Raw genomic sequence first — 17,615 nt, 5'->3', positions numbered from 1 at the left:
ATAAGGATCATTCTTGTCCGGCTTTCATCCCGCCCAGCTGACAAGGTAATAAACATGTGAGGTGGAAGGTTCACAATTATTAGATGTGTTGTGAAAAGTCTCCACAGCAAATTCAGAGAAAACTGCAGGGTGACCGCTTGTGAAACCAGCACAAAATCCAGCGGACAGCGACTCCCTGCCCCCCGCCGGTCTCTGTATCCTGGCATTCAGCTATTCCATTTGGTGCTTATTCAGGGAGGAAAACAAAAATGTGATGTTCTTACACAGACGCCTGAAGACGCGACGTTCGCTGCGGTGACACCCAGCTGCGCTTGGTATCACAGATCCTAGAAGTGTGCATTGATGGATTCCTCCACAAGAGGCCCTCATAAGCATTCACACACCTCCACCTTCCACCTCAGACCACCAGAGGGAGACCGTTAGGGATATATAAAGGGAAGGTGGAGCCAGGCAGCCCAGAAAGTGATTCAGCAGTTTCCTGCTCAGACACAGAAGGACTCAGTTCAGTCGAGCCAGAGCCTAGCAGTTCCTGCAGAAAGAGTTCAGTACAGTCTGTAGAGTGATTCCAGACTAGAACTCACAGAGCTCAGGATAGAGAGCTAGGAGTGTGCCGACGCTCTGAGAGCGGCGAAGAAGAGCAGTGTCCCGGCTGCAGTGTGTGTAGCCTAGTGAGGGCCCCGAGAGGGGCCGAAGGCGAGTGGAGAGTGAGTACATAGGGGGCAGAGGAGCTTAATTAGCTCACCCTGAAGCATTTACCGGACACCGGGTCCGAAGCTTACCGGGATCTCTACGACCCAGTAAAGCATAACCGGAATCCCTGGAGAACTACAGGTCCCAGGATCGCTAGAGTGCTGATACGTAACAGAGCCAGGAGACACATAGGCCTCGCAAGCTGAGGAGCGTGTACTCCAAGAAAAGGCCCTACCACAAGGTCAGCCAGCGCAGGACAGAGACAAAGTTAGGCCTAGCTCCAGGCAGGTCAGAAACTTACTACGCAGAGGCAAGAAACAGGAGGCCCTACACCCGCTCATTGGGGAGGATCCTGATATGCACCCTTCACCCTACAGTGCTCCAGGATGTGCCTGACTTTCCATCAGTAAAAGGTACTGAAGTGACTACCGTGTCCGTCCCCGTTCTTGCTCTGACCCGGCTGGGTCTCGCCTGTCCTGCATTCCCCTTGCATACGCTGCCCTGAGGCCTAGATCCACCTGTGGGGAGCTATACCATCGAGCTGCCTCATCACCGGCCTCAGTGGACTGCCGCAGCGCTGGTGATTATCATCAGAAACCACAGGTGGCGTCACGAACTTTCATAAAATGAACAAACAACCACCCTTTTAAAGAGTGACCCCCAGGGTACGGGCCCAGGAGCCGACCACCGCGACATCCCCAAGGCCAGGCAAAGGCCTGGGTACCGAGTCATCTCCATCCCCTGGGCTGGTCACTGCTTTTCATCATCCTTGTTGGGCTGTTGTACGACGTGTGGACTACTCTGCTTGTTGGATTCTTGCATTACCACAAACACTGCCTTTATTTTGTGATTTCTGTGCCGCTTCCCATTTCTATTGGCAGCGTGATATACCAGCACGTGAGGGCTGCCACAATCATGTGTCAATAGGTTATTGATGGAGGCCGTGATACAGAGACCGTCCTGGACCAGGGAGGAGTTGGTACAGAAGCACCTAGAGAGGGGGGTACAGGGACTTCATTTCAATTTTAAAACTTAGCTGGATTGTGTTTAGCTACAAGACTGGAAAGAAAAATAGAAAAAAAAAATTAAGATTTTATTATTTGGCAAAATCGTCCATCAGAGGTTTGGCCACTACCAAAAAGTTTTTGATGAACTTACAGTAGCAGCTGGCGAAACCCAAAAAACTTTGTAACGCCTTTAAGTCCTGAATATAATACCAATCCAGTACCGTCCGGACTTTTGCCAGATCCATGCAAAAAACAGTGAATGATAAGAAATAACCCAAAAAAGGGACCTCCTGAATGGAGAACATAAATTATTTGTCAAACCAGAGAAATGTATTATCTTTGAGTATCTGTAAGACCTGCCTGACATGTACCTGATGTGATACGAGGTGAATAAATTAGACTGTGGGGACCCCCAACGAAACCCCGACGCTCAGCCCCCCTACCGCCACCCCTTCCTTAACAATACAATAATGTAACTCTTACAACTGGATGGGTGAGGATCGGTCACAGCTTTATTAACTCTTTAACTCATTCCATTAGAAAGGCATTTTATTTCCAAAAATAATTCCGCTTTTTGCAGCATGCCCTGTGTCTCCACACCGGCAAGTTGGCCAACAAGAGTAACTTTCCAACATGTCCTTTCTATTTCAGGCCAAGGAGGATCCTGCGTACTCGTATGCAGAACTCCGACCCCCACCCATCATCATTAACGCTTGCTCCACTCCGTCCTGGAGTCCTGACAGGAATATGTCCAGTCCAATATCCGTTAAATGAACACCGTCGGGCCATATGAGGCCAGCTTTATCTCCTTCCAGTTCTCGGTGTCTTATCACTACACCACCTCTTTCCTTTAAAAATCTTGCCATCAGAATATTTATTAGCCGCCTTGTCCGTTCGATGGCTGCACTGTCTCGCGCACCTCGCCATACCGTTCTCGGCACAATCTCTGACCATATTATAGTTAGTTTACTAAAAAATGCTCTGAAGCACTCAGTGTCTAGCTTCATTATTGCCATTAGTTCTGCGCTCTTGTAATGACCGAAGTCGTTTCCCCCAGCGTGTATAACTAAGATAACCGGACCTGTTGCTTCTCTCCCTATGTTGATTACCTCCATTAGTACCTGTGGCCATCGCAGGCCTCTAATACCTCTCCAGTTGAAATATGTGTCATGAAACCCCATATTCCTCCCGCCTGGGCGGACTGTCGCCCTTTTTTCTGCCCAGTATATGTACGAGTGGCCTATCACCCACACTGTTGGCTTATCGTCACCTATAAAAGAAACAAACCACGTTAGGATAACAAGTCCTGTCTTATGTATCTCGCAAAACACGCGGATCGCCATCTGCCTATCCTCTGCACTTCCGTTTCTGACAGTCCTGCTCTAGCTGCTTCCGTGGCCGCGCCTATGCGGAATGAGTGTGTCCCGTAATCTTTGGGGTGGTTCCCTGCTGATGTTAGGCATTTATTAAATATAAATTGGAACTGGTATCTTGATAATGGAGTTCCATCAATGTGTGATAGGAAGAAATTACTTTGTGGCCTGATGGCTGCATATGTTTTTTCTATTGTTACCGGACACAGTGTACTGTTTGTGGGTTTTAGAAGCACCCAAGTGCCCTTGCCCGCTGGGTCTGTTTTGGATTTGCGTATGCGTAGGCGTATTGCATTATTGGCTATGACTACGTCCTAGTGTAATAAGCCTCCACTGGTGGTGATTTTGGATCGAGGGACTAATTTGCTTATGCGTAGCGCCCTGAAAAAGGCGATCACAAATGCAGTAGACAGTAGTGTTGCTTCAAATTGTGAGTGGCATGTTAATGGTGTTAGGGATATGATTTTTGAGAGCAGATTTAGTGACACAGGACGTCTGCATTCCGGACTTGGCTGACCTCTTTTCCACCCTTTTAAGGCTTGACTGATGATGAATCTTTTTGTCACATCTCCCCAATTCAGTAGTTGGAAATGAAATGCTACTCCGGTCCGCCACCGCTGCGCTGACGCCCCTGATATGCCCCTCATCATTAGCTGGTGGAGAAATTCTATGGTTATGACGCGCCCCCTGGGCCAGTGTTGTTAGGGATACCCGGATCCGGATCAGATGGGGGTTGTAGTCTCCGAGTGGCGGTGACCCGGTCCGTGCCCAGGGTGTCAAGCTCAGTGTGTGGCAGTCCTTATGATGTTACTAGATGTTCTTTTGTGTCGACTACGCCACCCGTTGAATTGCGGTCAATACGGCCGCCGCTGCAGCAGGGTCCACTGAGGCTGATGATGTGTGTGCAGCTTAGGTAGTATAACCCCCAACGGGAGGGGTATAGCCTCAGGGGGTCAGTTGCAGAGGATGGGGGTTGTGGTGGTGCAGCGGGGATGGAAATGAGACTCAGAGTCGGGCTGTGCAGTTCAGGGTTTGTTTACTTACTGCAGTTGTTCTGGTCACTCCGGCCTTAAGTGACCACCCGAGCCGTGCTGCGTCCACCAGGTCCTGGACTCGGCCAACCCCCAGGTGATTCTGGAGCGTGGTCCTGAGCTCCCTTTCTGTCCTGTCCTCTTCTCTGGCCTTCCCCACCAGGGATCCACCTATGTCCGGCTCCCTCGGGCCTCTTGGTGGTAAACCCTTGTCTCTGGGTTCCCTGACCCTATTCCTGGTCTGCCTTCCGGGTGGATTTAGTGGGTGATCGTGGCAGATCAGTCCTGCCCACGACCTCCGGTTCCTGGCTAAGGTGTGCTGTAGCCTCTGCCAGCTTGGGATCCGGTACCCTGTTGCCAACTCTTCACCCTCTGGTCTAATTTAGGCTCTTGGAGTTTCTTCTTTCTCCCCCTCTGGGTCTTTCCTTCTCCTCTCTCTCTCTCTTGGCCTTGGAGCTGCTCTTCTCCTCTGCTCTGACAGACTGACCTCACTCTGCAAAAGACTGACGTCTCACTGACTGACCCTGATCTAAGATGGTTCCCACCTTATATACTCCCTCTATGTGTGAGCTCAGGTGACCAGCACCCAATGAGCTCCTAACTTTACCCAGACTGCTCCCCCTATCTGCCCCTACACTACTGGGATGTTCCACCCCCCTCCCACTCCAGCCAGGAACAGACACTGTCGTACCTGCACATTTCTCTAGTGGGAGTACCGTCGGTCTGTTCCTCGGAAATGGGATGTGTGTAGTGCATGCAGCTAACTGAGCTCAGTTCCACACTCCATCCTTACCCGGGAGTGGAATATCACACCTCTGGGTTGAGGTGCAATACCCCTGTAGCAGCCGAATCCTCAGGGTGCTACAGTTACATCTAGTCTGGCTTGTTCACATTGGTTAACCCGTCTGCCTGCTACTAGTCGTATCCAGTCTTCCCATGCCTTACCGTATGCTTTCCATGTTGACGGGGCGACTGACGCTCTGATTAATGGCATCAGCTGTTCGCCACTAGATCCCATAGGGAGGGTGGGCAACTGGTGCCCGACGGGTGGGCGTTGGGGAGGAGCTCTCTGAAAACCTGCCAATTGAATTGTGATAAAGCGTTAGCAGCAGCGTTAGATCCCCCCTCCACATTGTGGCTAGCGCGGACCCATACATTGTGTTTTAGGCACAGGAATGCTAGCCGGCGTAGTAGGCCTAGCACTGGGAGAAATGATGATGCCATCTTATTAATGCAGTGCGCTAGGCTGGTGTTATTTGTTATGAAGCGTATATTTTTGTTCACTAGGTACGTGCCCCATATTTCTATGGCTACCACTATTGGGAAGAGTTCCAGGAGTGTCTGTTTTTTTGTTAATCCTTGTTCAGACCAATACGGAGGCCATAAGCCTGTGCACCACTAGTTATCTAGTATCGCTGCATATCCGCCCGCCTCTGCTGCCCCGGTGAATAATTTTAGTTCAATGTTGGACTGTTCTGCTGACATAAATAACGTGTGACCATTGAATGATTGTAAGAAGGTTTTCCACACCTCTAAGTCCGCCCGAAGCTGCCTGCTGATTCTGATTCTATGACTCGGTTTTAATGCACGTTTTGTTGCAAGGGATAAACGACGAGAGAAAACCCTTCCGACTGACATCACCCGGCTCGCGAACACGAGGAGACCTAGTAACACTTGCATCTGTTGTAGTGTTACTTTCCGTACTGTGCAAAATCCCTCGATGAGGTGCAGTGTTTTTTGTATTTTTTCTGTTGGGAGGTGGAATAACCTTGCTGTGGTGTCGATTTCGATGCCTAAGAACGATAGCTTTGTTGTGGGGCCTATGTTTTTTGTAGGGCACAATGGGACTCCAAACCGTTGAAAGATGTTTGTGAATTCGTTAAGTAATGATTGGCATTGATTTGAGTCTTTGGGTCCGACGAATAGGAAGTCATCTAGGTAATGTGTGACGGACCTATTGCCGGTTTTGTACCTCAACACCCATTCTAGAAAGGAACTGAATAGTTTGAAGTAATAACAGATATTGAACAACCCATTGGGAGGCAAGTGTCGTAGAAGTATTCATTGTCCACTTGGCATCCCAGCAGGTGGTAGCAATTTGGGTGCACCGGTAGTAGGCGAAAGGCGGATTCTATGTCGGATTTAGCGAGCAGCACTCCGGGCCCCGCATCGCGTACTAACATTACTGCTCTGTCGAAAGACGCGTAGGAGACCGAGGCGTCTTCAGACGAAATACCGTCATTTACAGACTCTCCTTTTGGGTAAGATAAATGATGGATAAGCCGGAATGAACCTGGCTCTTTTTTGGGGATTATTCCCAGAGGGGAAACTCTTATGTTACTGAATGGTGGGGTTGAGAAAGGGCCCGCCACTCTGCCTAGAGCTACTTCTTTTTGTATTTTTTGCCTAAGTATTTCAGGGTGCTCTTTTGCAGATTTAAGGTTATTTGCAAAGGTGGGTGATTTATTAAGTTTGAAAGGGAGGAAAAAACTGTATGTGAAACCAAAACGTAACTGCCCCGCTGCGTCTTTCTTAGGATATTGGTCTAGCCAGGGGCCCATCGCGTTTACGCTCACCGGGGTCCTTGGATTCTGACTGTGGGAGTTTAATTGATAATTTGCTTGCGGGATGAGAACATCTTGCCGCGGGGTGGGCTGCACCCCAGGCTGAGCATTCATGTTTGTATCTGCATAAGGCGTAGAAATGACAGCGTCCCTCATTGTACTGCCAGCAGGCCCCTGGTCTACGTACTACCACTGAATTTTGGCCTGCTGTTGCCTGTTGTCCAGTAGCCGTTGTTGGAAAGGGATGGTGTTTCTGTAACAGCATTAATCGCAACCATATGTCTGTAGCTTTTACCCCCCAGCCTAGCTGTGGTTGCAGGGCCAACCGCCTCCGGAACTCTTCATCGTAGCGCCACCATGCTGAACCGCCGTGGGCTTTGTACGAGTTATACACCGTATCCTGGTATATGAATAGTTCTGAGCAGCGTTCCGGATGCTTTTGGCCCATGATGCAACCCAGCACAGAAAACGCCTGTAACCAGTTACTCATTGTCTTCGCGACCTTTTGTCTATTTCTGTTGAATGGTCTGTCGACTATCCTTTTCTCTTTGTCTATAGTATGTTGGTCAGCGGTTACAAGTGCCCAAATGTCGATGTAGTCATTATTCCATATTTTAATTCTGGTTTCCTTGTCTATGTGTGAGCCCAATGGGCTTATCCTGCAAAAGAATGCGTCCTTGTGTACGCTGGCTAATGGTGGAGTTGTTTTAGTAGAATTATGTATAGCGCCTGGTGGCACGGATAGTTGTTCGACTATGGCCTTAAGGGCCGCTATTAAGTTGGTGTTACTATTTCCCATTTCAGTTATACTTATATTGCACGCACCCATTCCTGCGGCTGGAGGAGGGACTCCGATGTGTGGAGGGACTCTGACACCAGTCTCGCTCGGGGTGAGCGGCGTGCCTCTGCTCTTAGACCTGCGTGAAATCGTTGTATCGTGCAGACTGTAAGCTCTGGAGGGTGCCATTGTATCGTTTCTGTCCCCCGGAGGACGGGATCGTTGGGGCTCGACATCTCTGATGCAGAGGATGGTGAGCGCCACCTTGAGGACCGCGACCTGTAACCCCTCTTGTGGGATGCCGATCTCCACTTTGCTTGTGACGACCGCTTCCTTCGCCGGTGACTTGTGTGCGATGGCGTAGATCTGTCGTCGGAGGAACTACAGCGAGTTCACCTAGAGTGAGTACGCCTGGAGTCTCTGTGTCCCTAAGGGTGTATGGGGGGTTCTGCGCAGTTTACATGTGTCCCGCCGGGACATGTCGGTGCTATTTGTGGCCAGGGCGATGCTATAACGGAGTCAAGCACGTGCGTCGCTGCGCTATTATAGGGGTATATGGGGGAGGCGAGGATGGTCGCTGAAGTGTTTAGGCTCCGCATCGTGTCCATCAGGGGGGTATTGATACTGTGACTGGGCGCTGGATGGGCTGCGGTGATTACAGGGGCCGCAATGTCCCCAGGATGTGTAGTGTCACGTGTTCTGTTTTGGGAACTTTTTCTTTTATTTTTAATAGGAGTTTTTCTGTGGGGGATTGTTTGGGGGGGAGGCAGAGCACAGCCCCCGGCAGAGGATTCCTGTCCGGAGCTCTGCTCTGCCACAGCCCCTGCTGTGTGTTGAGGGGGCGGGGAATGGTTACTAAGTGGCCCGCAGCTTCTTCTGTGAGGCTTCGGGGTGCCGTGCCTAAAGCGCTCTGGAGGACGGGAGTGCCTGCTGGACCTCCGTCCTCCAGGGCGCTCCTCGGCAGGATGCGGGACAGGAGTGTTAACGGGGGTGGGGAACAACAGGCTGTGTGCTGTCTCCAGCGCCGGTGGCAGGCAGGAGACCTGAATCCCCTCTGTGCCCGCCGCCGACATGGAAGACAGCACTTATTTATTAGTGGAAGACCGCACTCATTTATTAGTGCAGAGGAGCCCTGCGCCCGCAGTAAGTGAGGCGCAGGGTCCACCGCCGCACTAGCTTCAGCTTCCTGCTCCGCCCCGCAGCATTCTGAACTGGGGGGCGTGACCTGTGGGGTCACGTGGGGCGGACACGCGCCCTGTACATGCGCATCGAGCGCTTCCTGCCCTCCAGCTCCGCCTCCCCCAACATGCCTCTCCAGCCTAGTGGAGTCACGCGCCCGCTTCCCTGCTCCGGCGCGCGACCGCAGAGAGGAACCCCCCAACCCCACGCCGGCGCGCGCCCGCCGCCCTGCTGTCGCTGCGCGCCCTTCCCCACTGGCGTGCGGCCACCGGACCGCCACGGCTGCCCGCTTCCCCGAGTCAGCGAGCGCCCGCAGCACTACCACAGCCGCCTACCGCCCCGGGTTGAGTGGCCCGATGAACACTGTAAAGTTGTGCGGATGCGGCGATCGGGTGAGGAAGGGGATCGGGACCAAGCCGCGGAAGTAATGCAGCCCCCCGTTCCAGATGACCCGACCGCCGTGGAGGGGACCGTTGTACCGTGGGCAATTGGAGTGGGTGAGTAGGCCCAAGTGGTGAGGGGACTGGGACTGGGGAATATGATGTTCCCATAAGGGGTTGAGGGCCAGGGGCAGGGTGATCTGGGGATTTAGAGCTGGGGCCAGGGGGATGAGCGCTGAGCCCCGACATGAGAGCCTGTAACCAGCGCTCGCCCCCCTGTGCAAACCCAGCCTGGAGGGCCTCAGCAATCTGACCTGATCCTGAAATCTCCATGACGTTCGACTCCGGGACCAGCAAAGAAAGGAAGTAACGTGGGATGTCCCGGTGTTTATGTATCCATGGGACGGCTTGTAGCAGCCGTCCCTTTCGCTTCATTGGATCCTTATGGGGGCTTCAGGATCACTGGTCAGTAAGGGGCAGCGAAGGGGGGGGTCACCAATCGCCATGGCCCGGGGAGGGGCCACCACAGTCAGTGACTCCCTCCTTATTTAGTATGGAGTCTACCATTATGTCATCAAGATGGGTTTGTTGTGATCTACATGCCAGATGAGTAAAAATGGGAGCATTAGTCAACCCAAATGCCATCACAAGGTTTTCATAGTGCCCCTCAGGAGTATTGAAAGCCGTCTTCCACTCATCTCCTCAATGTGAATGAGATTATAAGCCCCCCTGAGGTCTAGTTTAATCAAATTGTAGGAGCCAAATGGTTTTCTAAAGAGGTCTGGGATGAGAGGGAGAGGATATGCATCCCAGACCGTGATCTGATTAAACTCACAAAAATCAAGGCAGGGGCGCAACCCCTAGTCTTTTTTTTTTTTGGACAAAGAAAAACCCCACTGCAACGGGAGATGAAGAACGTCTTATATGGCCCTTTGGTAGACTTTCAGTGATCTAGTTTTTCATGGCCTGCCTCTCTGAACCAGAGATATTATATAACCTGCTTTTTTGGCAGCTTGGCCCCAGGAATAATATTACCGACGCAATCATAAGGATGATGGGGAGGAAGTTCTTGACACCCCTGTTCAGAAAACACATTCCTGAAATCAGACCCACCATGGCTATCCGAGTGACCAAGCAGTGTTCTTGGCAATACTCGCTCCATTTTACCACCTCCCGAGTCTGCCAGTCTAAGTGCCCACGATGCAGAAATGCTCTGGATTTTTCCTGAGCGTTTCTGCATCTCCCTGGCAGAAAAAATGCATGCGGATTTTACATGCGTTTTTCCTGCCAGGGACAAGCGTAAGTGAAGCGTTTTTTCACATGCATTTCCGCATGCGGGTTGTCAAGCGGTTTCCAAGCGATTTTAGCATCACTTGGAAAGTGCTTGACAACTTGGTCACACTATATAAATCCATGCAACCGGCAACCGGCATGGATTTATATAGTGTGACCAAGTTAATAGTTGAGGAAAAAAGATTAAAAATGGTAAAAAAAAAACAAAAAACAAAAACATTTTACTTACCTTCTGATGGCCCCTGGTCTCTTGTATGGCTCACGGTGGTGTGAAAGGACCTTCCATGACGTCATTTAGTCATGTGACAGGTCACGCGACCGCCGACGAGCCGTACAAGAGACTCGACTCAGCGGAGAAAAGACCGGGGGCCATCACAAGGTAAGTATAATGTATTTTTTTCTTGTCTTTTTTTTTTTTTTTTTACAGGTACCATGGTACCCGGGTCTGGAGGAGAGTCTCCTCTTCTCCAGACCCGGGTACCATCCGCACGTTGAATCGCTTAATATCCGCATGTGCACATGTAGTCATGCGGATATTAAGCGATTCAATGCAAGTCAATGGAGGTAAAACGTCGCGATTACGCAAAATAACTGGTAGTGCTGCGGATTTTTACGCACGGATAATGCGCAGCGGAAATTTCCGCAGCATGTGCACAGCACATGCGGATTATCATTGGGGAACATTGCAGACCTTCTACCAAGCGTTTAAGCGTTCCTGCAATGGAATTGCCGCTGCGGAAACGTTTAAAAGATAAAGTGGGCACACAACCTACCACAGGATTGTGCAGCGTAAACCAAGGTAGTCTAAGGACCACAGGAGAGGGCAAGCCCTCTAGCACATAACAGTCAATAAATTTTGAGTGCAAGGCCCCTACCTGCAGATGTAGCACACGAGCGACAAGAGTAAAGTACCCCTAGCTCAAGGGTGCAGAGTCAATGGCGATTATGGGTGTTGAGCCAGAAAATTTATGAGGTTTGAGGTCCTGATCGAACCTAGCGTCGATCAAAATAAACCCCGCCCCACTGTCCAGAAAGGCAGAAATTACCACCATACTTTTGCCAAGATGGATCTTGGACGGTAAAAAAAAAAAAATTGTGACCTACCCACAGAGGAAATAAGTACACCCCCGAGTTGCCAATTCACCCCGCAACTCGGGCGCCTTAGTTTTCTGGTAGGTGTTTAGGAATTTAGGAAAGACACACACACACACACACACACACACACACACTCCCCCTTTCCGCCAAACTACAGTTGGACCAACAGAACAAGTCGCCACACCCAACAGCATGGGTTCCTCAGTTAACTCAAACCTAGGGGCCCTTGACCCCAGGCCCCCTGCAAATTGGAGTGTCTCCTTATGTCTCTGGCAATGACAGCGGTTAACACACAAACGCCTCTTCAAAACAACCAACACCTCTGACTCCAGAACTAGGCAGCATAAACCTAACACTGGCAATCCAAGACTGCCAGAGGCGAGTATATATAGGAGAGGGGAGAGGCCAACACTGAACAGCTGAGACCATCAATGCTGGAAAGCTCTAGCAGCTCTCAACTGAACAGATTAACCTTTGCACTGCTAGCAGAAACCTTCACGGTTTAATATGATAGTGAAGTGCTTCTAATCAGTGCAGGAGCTCAGACGTCGCAGTCTTCTGGCCCCTCTAGTTACGGTAAACCCGTGGTTCCTGGATTCCAGCGATGTGTCACTTACTGAGCAGCTTGATGCAGTGTTGATAAATTCCCTTTATTAGCTGCAGATGTTCTGCCTATGCACAGGGTACACAGAAAGCTGTCAATCAGTGGTGCGGGTGGGGCTATATATAGAGCTCATGAATGTGGAGGACTACATGGTAGCAGGTTTACTAGTCCTTGAGTGATAAAACTAAAACAAGCAGCCAGTTATTGACACATGGCTGGAATCAGAGTCTCTGTCTTTATATAATCAGAATCTAATAAGAGTATAGATGCAAGTGTACAATAAATCTGGAAGAATAAAGAAGTAATCAGTATATCATAAATTATATCTACCCTACAGGTAGCATATGCATTATAATTACATACAACGTCACTAAGGAAAAGTACCTCATTTGCGTCGACCACCAATAATACACCTTGGCAAGCAGAAAGGGACCTTGAAACTTCGTAGCTAAAATCAACATGACCCTACAAAAGTACAAAAACGTTAAAAGGGAAAACATGTTGGACAAATATGGATTGATGGATACAAGGCACATTCTTAAATAACCATGTATAAATGTGAGGGGAGTCATTTCGTATGTAGATGGACAAAGAATGCTGAGCGTTGGAAACATGTTGCTATGTTGCAAAAATTTTTCACTTGAACCTTGTGGATTAATGGACTTTTAAAGATGAAATAATAAAGATGGATTTTATGGAGCTGGAGTTCCTTTTCTTTTTCCTGTGATTTACACACGTGTGGCCACACGATCTCCGGGCTTCAACACGCCGAGAGCCGCTGTGGGTGAGCTGGTGGTTTTTTTTCTATAGCATTCTTAAATAGGCTGTGCCAAGATTGCAACTTTTTGGCTATTCTGTGGGGGGGTTGACAAGCGGGACCTCCAATGATCAGAAGAACAGATGTCTCACATCCCCTTTTTTAATGGAGTGGTGCCATTGGCTACGGGACTGATGGAGATAGCTGAGCTCTGAATTCGGCCATCTCCGGCAGCCCATTACACTTTGAGTGGAGCAGCAGTGCACGCGCTCATCGGCCAATCCATTGGCGTAATATGGCTCCTGCACCTGATTTCCTGTGATTGGGGTCCCAGAGATGGGTCCCCCAGCTATTAGCAAGCAATCTGTTCTGTAGAAAAGTGATAAGTTGTAATCTGAGAGCAAACTCTTTCAATTTTAAAATATTGGATAGCTCTTATGGGAGTCTATACAAAAAACAAAACAGTGTGAGATCTACAGGGTCGGCCATTTATATGGATACACCTAAATTAAATGGGAATGGTTGGTGATATCAACCTGAAACAACGGATGCTGGAAGCCTGTGCTAGCATTTCTTCTGCGGTGTTGCTATCAGTGTGTCAAGAGTGGGAGAAGAGGGTTGCATTGACAATCCAACACAATGGGCAGCACTTTGAACACATTTTATAAGTGGTTATAAACTTGTACAAAACTCATGAAAGAATAAAGTTACGTTAAAACCAAGCACACCATTATTTTCCTTATGAAATTCTCAATAAGTTTGATGTGTCACATGACCCTCTTCCCATTGAAAAAATAAAGTTGGATCCAAAATGGCCGCCATGGTCACCACCCATCTGGAAAAGTTTTCCCCTCCCATATACCAATGTGCCACAAACAGGAAGATGATATCACCAACCATTCCCATTTCATTTAGGTGTATCCATATAAATGGCCCACCCTGTAAAATAATAAATTATTATTATTATTATTGCAGCTGCTGCATTTTGTATAACTCATTCAGTATCTGAACATCTGCAACAAGAGCACAGAGAAACAAATCAAGAAGAAACGTCACACTCACCGGAGTGTGGATCAGGTTCAGGAGATACTTCTTTCCCTCGTAAGTGTAAAACAGAGACGCAGTCTGGGCCTTCACCGTAATCCGGGCTCCCTCTCCACCTGCAGCTTGTCCAGAACTTGCTTATTGGAGGCGGCTTTTGGAATACACCCTGAGGGAAGGAGCGAGACCCCAGAATCCACACTGTTAGCTCGTGGTGGCAGTGTCCCCCTCCATACTAGTCTGTCAAGGTTAGCTTGTTTCTGTGTTTTATATATGTATTTTATGTGTGTAAACCCTCTTCATGTGTACAGCAGCCTGGAGTGAACGCTGCTTAAGAAATAAATAATAGAGTAAGGCCTCATTCAGACCACAGTGATTTCTCTTGTAGGTAAAAAAAAAAAAAAGACTGATTTTCATCAGCTTTGTTTTGCATCCGAGAAGTTCTAAACTTTGATTTGGATCAAAATCCGACAGGTCAACGTGTTTCTGTGAAAAATACGCGATTCGCAGAAATATGTGAACAGCCCTAGACTATAATAGATATGAGTTCTGTGAAAAACAAGGATCGAGCTCGTACGAGATCCAACATTTCATTCTATAAATCTACATAAATAATTAATAACGTGCCAAATTGCTTTTTTTTGTGTATGTTTTGCGTGTACGGAGGGAAAGTTCCCAGTGCTAGTGTCTATGGTGCTCCATTAGGCTAGGGCTACCTTGTGACTGTGTGTGGCGCTACTGATTGAGCAATAGCTCCAGTTCAAAGCAATACACTCATTTTAAAAGGAAATCTGTTTGACCTCAGATGTGGGCATGCAGGCCTTTGACATGTAAATCTAAACCAATGGACACTTTTATATCTTCTACCTGTTGCTGCACTCCTAAGTAATTAGAATTTTGGTTCACATGCAAATGAGGAGTTAAGTCTCTGTCTCCTGAGATTATCTCCCACAGCAAGCATCCGTTCTCTTTAGGCTACGTTCCCATCGCTTTTGATGAGTTTTCGATGTTGCAGATTTTCTACAGCATTCCTGCACCTATTAAGTAAAATAGGTTACTTGTTTTTTTTTCTTTAAATCTGTAACATCAAAAGCTCACTGAAAGCTCGTGGTGGGAATTTAGCCTCAGTGTCAATGATAGCTCACAGTTTTTGGGGACGTCAGGCACCAGGCAAGGAAAATCAGAAAGTAAGCTATCAATCAAGATAAAGAGGCTGGTGCTGGGCAGGGAAGCAACCTTGGAAGGCTGAGGCTCGGTAAGTGCTCCGTTACACCCAGAGCACTCAGAAATGCAGCAACAGATAAAAGATATAGAGGTGTCTATGGATTTAGCTTTCCAAATCCTGCATGGTCATGAATGGGAATTGGAGGGGGGGGTATATCTGATGGATTCCCTTAAATTATTAAATGGCAATTGCAGTTCACATAGTTGCATACTACTTAATCTTTAGCGCTACAAAAATTTGTACTTCAAGCACCAGTAAAAAAGATTCCTTAGAGGTATCTGGTCACTATTAGTGATGATCGAGTGTGTTCTATCAACCCCTTCGGCGAGCACGCTCGGGTGCTCGCTGAGTATTTTGGCATGCTCGGCATTTCTTTTAATGTCGCCGTGCCTGCAAGTGTCACGGCTGTTAGACAGCGTGCTCGCCGAAGGGGTTCATAGAACACGCTCGATCATCACTAGTCACTATACATGAGTATACCATAAAAAACAACATATTATATAGTGAATAACACAGACACTATTCAATACAGCAGGGTTGAGGTGTATTTTGTGGTACAAAATTACAGTATTTTTGAATGACACCATTCACTTTACTGTGCAAGATATAGAAAAAAAGGGTAATGAACTCCAAATAAAGTGAAATGGTGCAGAAGAAAAAAAAACAAAAACATTTCACTGCTTTTAAAAAATTCTAAACTTTGCAAACAAATTGTTTGGCTCGTGTTTAAATTTTCTAAGACCGTTTTTAATACTTACCATTTTGGGGTACAACTTTTTGATTGCTCCATCAAATGAATAGTCATAAGTTACTTACCGGTAATGGGATTTTTCAGAGACCATGACAGCACCACGAGAGAGGGGATCCGCCCACCAAGGAGAGGAAACCTACAGGCTTAAAAGGGCGCCGCCTCTCTCCCGCCTCAGTTTGGATTACAGAGCACTGAGAGGACCGCCAGGTTAATGAACACAGCAAACAATCACAAAGTTGCCATACCACACGACACCTATTGAGTGTGAGATCATAATTTATAAAAGGGGAGTGCTACCACAAACGTGAAGGGAGGGAATGTAAGGGTGCTGTCATGGTCTCCGAAAAATCCCAGTACCGGTAAGTAACTTGAGATTTTATCGGTCGACCATGACAGCACCACGAGAGAATTACAGGGATGAAGTAATCTATTGAAGGACCACAGCCTGGAACACTCTTCTCCCAAAGGTGAGGTCAGCCGATACTATATAGGTTAGATATGGGTGTGTCTATGGAATGTAGAGGGACAGGACCAGGTAGCAGCCTTACATATGTCTTCTAATCAAGACACCTGTCTTCTCAGCCCAGGAGGTCGCCACAGCCCGGGTGGACTGAGCCTTCAACCCTCCTAGCACTTCCTTGCCGCTAGATGTATATGCTAGAGAAATGGCCTCCCTATTCCATCTAGCTATGGTGGACTTTGTGACATTAGACCGTTTTCTAGCCCCTTGGTAGGATATAAACAACGAGTTATCTTTCCTAAAGCTTCTGGTAACTGAAAGGTACCTAACCACACATCTCCTCACGTCTAACGTATGTAACTCCGTCTCTTTCTGGTTACTAGGATTTGGACAAAAGGAGGGTAGGAGGACTTCCTGAAGACTGAGGCAACGAGTGGCTACCTTAGGGAGAGAGAGAGTGATTTTTAGACTAGATCCTGCCTATCATCCAGAATTTGAGTAAACGGCGAGGCCATAGACAGGCCCTGGATGTCACTAATGCTCCTGGCCGAGGTTAAAGCTATTAACAAAGCGGTCTTAAGGGAGAGGGATTTAAGGGTTGCTGACTATTAGCTCAAGCGGCGAGCTAGTCAAGGCCTTTAGAACCAAATTTAAATCCCAGGGAACCAAGCTGCTTTTAATAATAGGTCTAGATCTAAAAGCTGCCTTAATGAACCGAGAAACCCAGTAGTTACCCGCTAGATCACAGCTATATAGGGAACCCAAGGCAGAAACCTGAACTTTAAGGGTGCTGGTGGATAACCCTAGTTCAAGACCTTTTTGTAAAAACGCCAAGATTTTTCCTATTGGCGCCTTCCCCTTCCCCATCAACCCCAGGTTTTCTGCTGTGCATCAGGATGGTTACTAGACCTTGGGAAAAACCTTTCCGATTTAGCAGTGTCTTTTCAAGTTCCACACCGTCAAGTGGAGGCCAGTTGCTTGAGGAGATACGGAATCTCTGGAAGAACCCAAGGATCGGAGATGGACATGCTCCTCAGGCATGAGAACCAGGGCCTCCTGGGCCAAAAGGCTGCGATCAGCAGAACCCTGGCCTTGTCCTCCCTGATCTTTCTTATGACTATGAGAAGAAGAGCCAACCAGGGGGAGGCATATACGCCAGGCTGAAATCCCAACGTATCAGGAGAGCATCCACAGCTAGGGGATTTAGGGAACACAAGATCTTTGTCTTCCGATTTAGTTTTGTGGCAAACAGATCTACCTGACCGGAGGGCCCCCCACCCCCCCATCTTCGGCTATTTGGGTAAAAATTCCTTGATTTAGTTCCCATTCCCCTTGCATCAGAGGATAGCAGCTTAGGAAATCTGCTCTGGTGTTTTCTTTTTCCCTT

The sequence above is a fragment of the Phyllobates terribilis genome, unplaced genomic scaffold (assembly GCF_046119375.1).
Source record: "Phyllobates terribilis strain yellow unplaced genomic scaffold, ASM4611937v1 Scaffold_189__1_contigs__length_3638672, whole genome shotgun sequence".
Classification (NCBI taxonomy): domain Eukaryota; kingdom Metazoa; phylum Chordata; class Amphibia; order Anura; family Dendrobatidae; genus Phyllobates; species Phyllobates terribilis.
Note: the sequence above shows the minus strand (reverse complement) of the source record.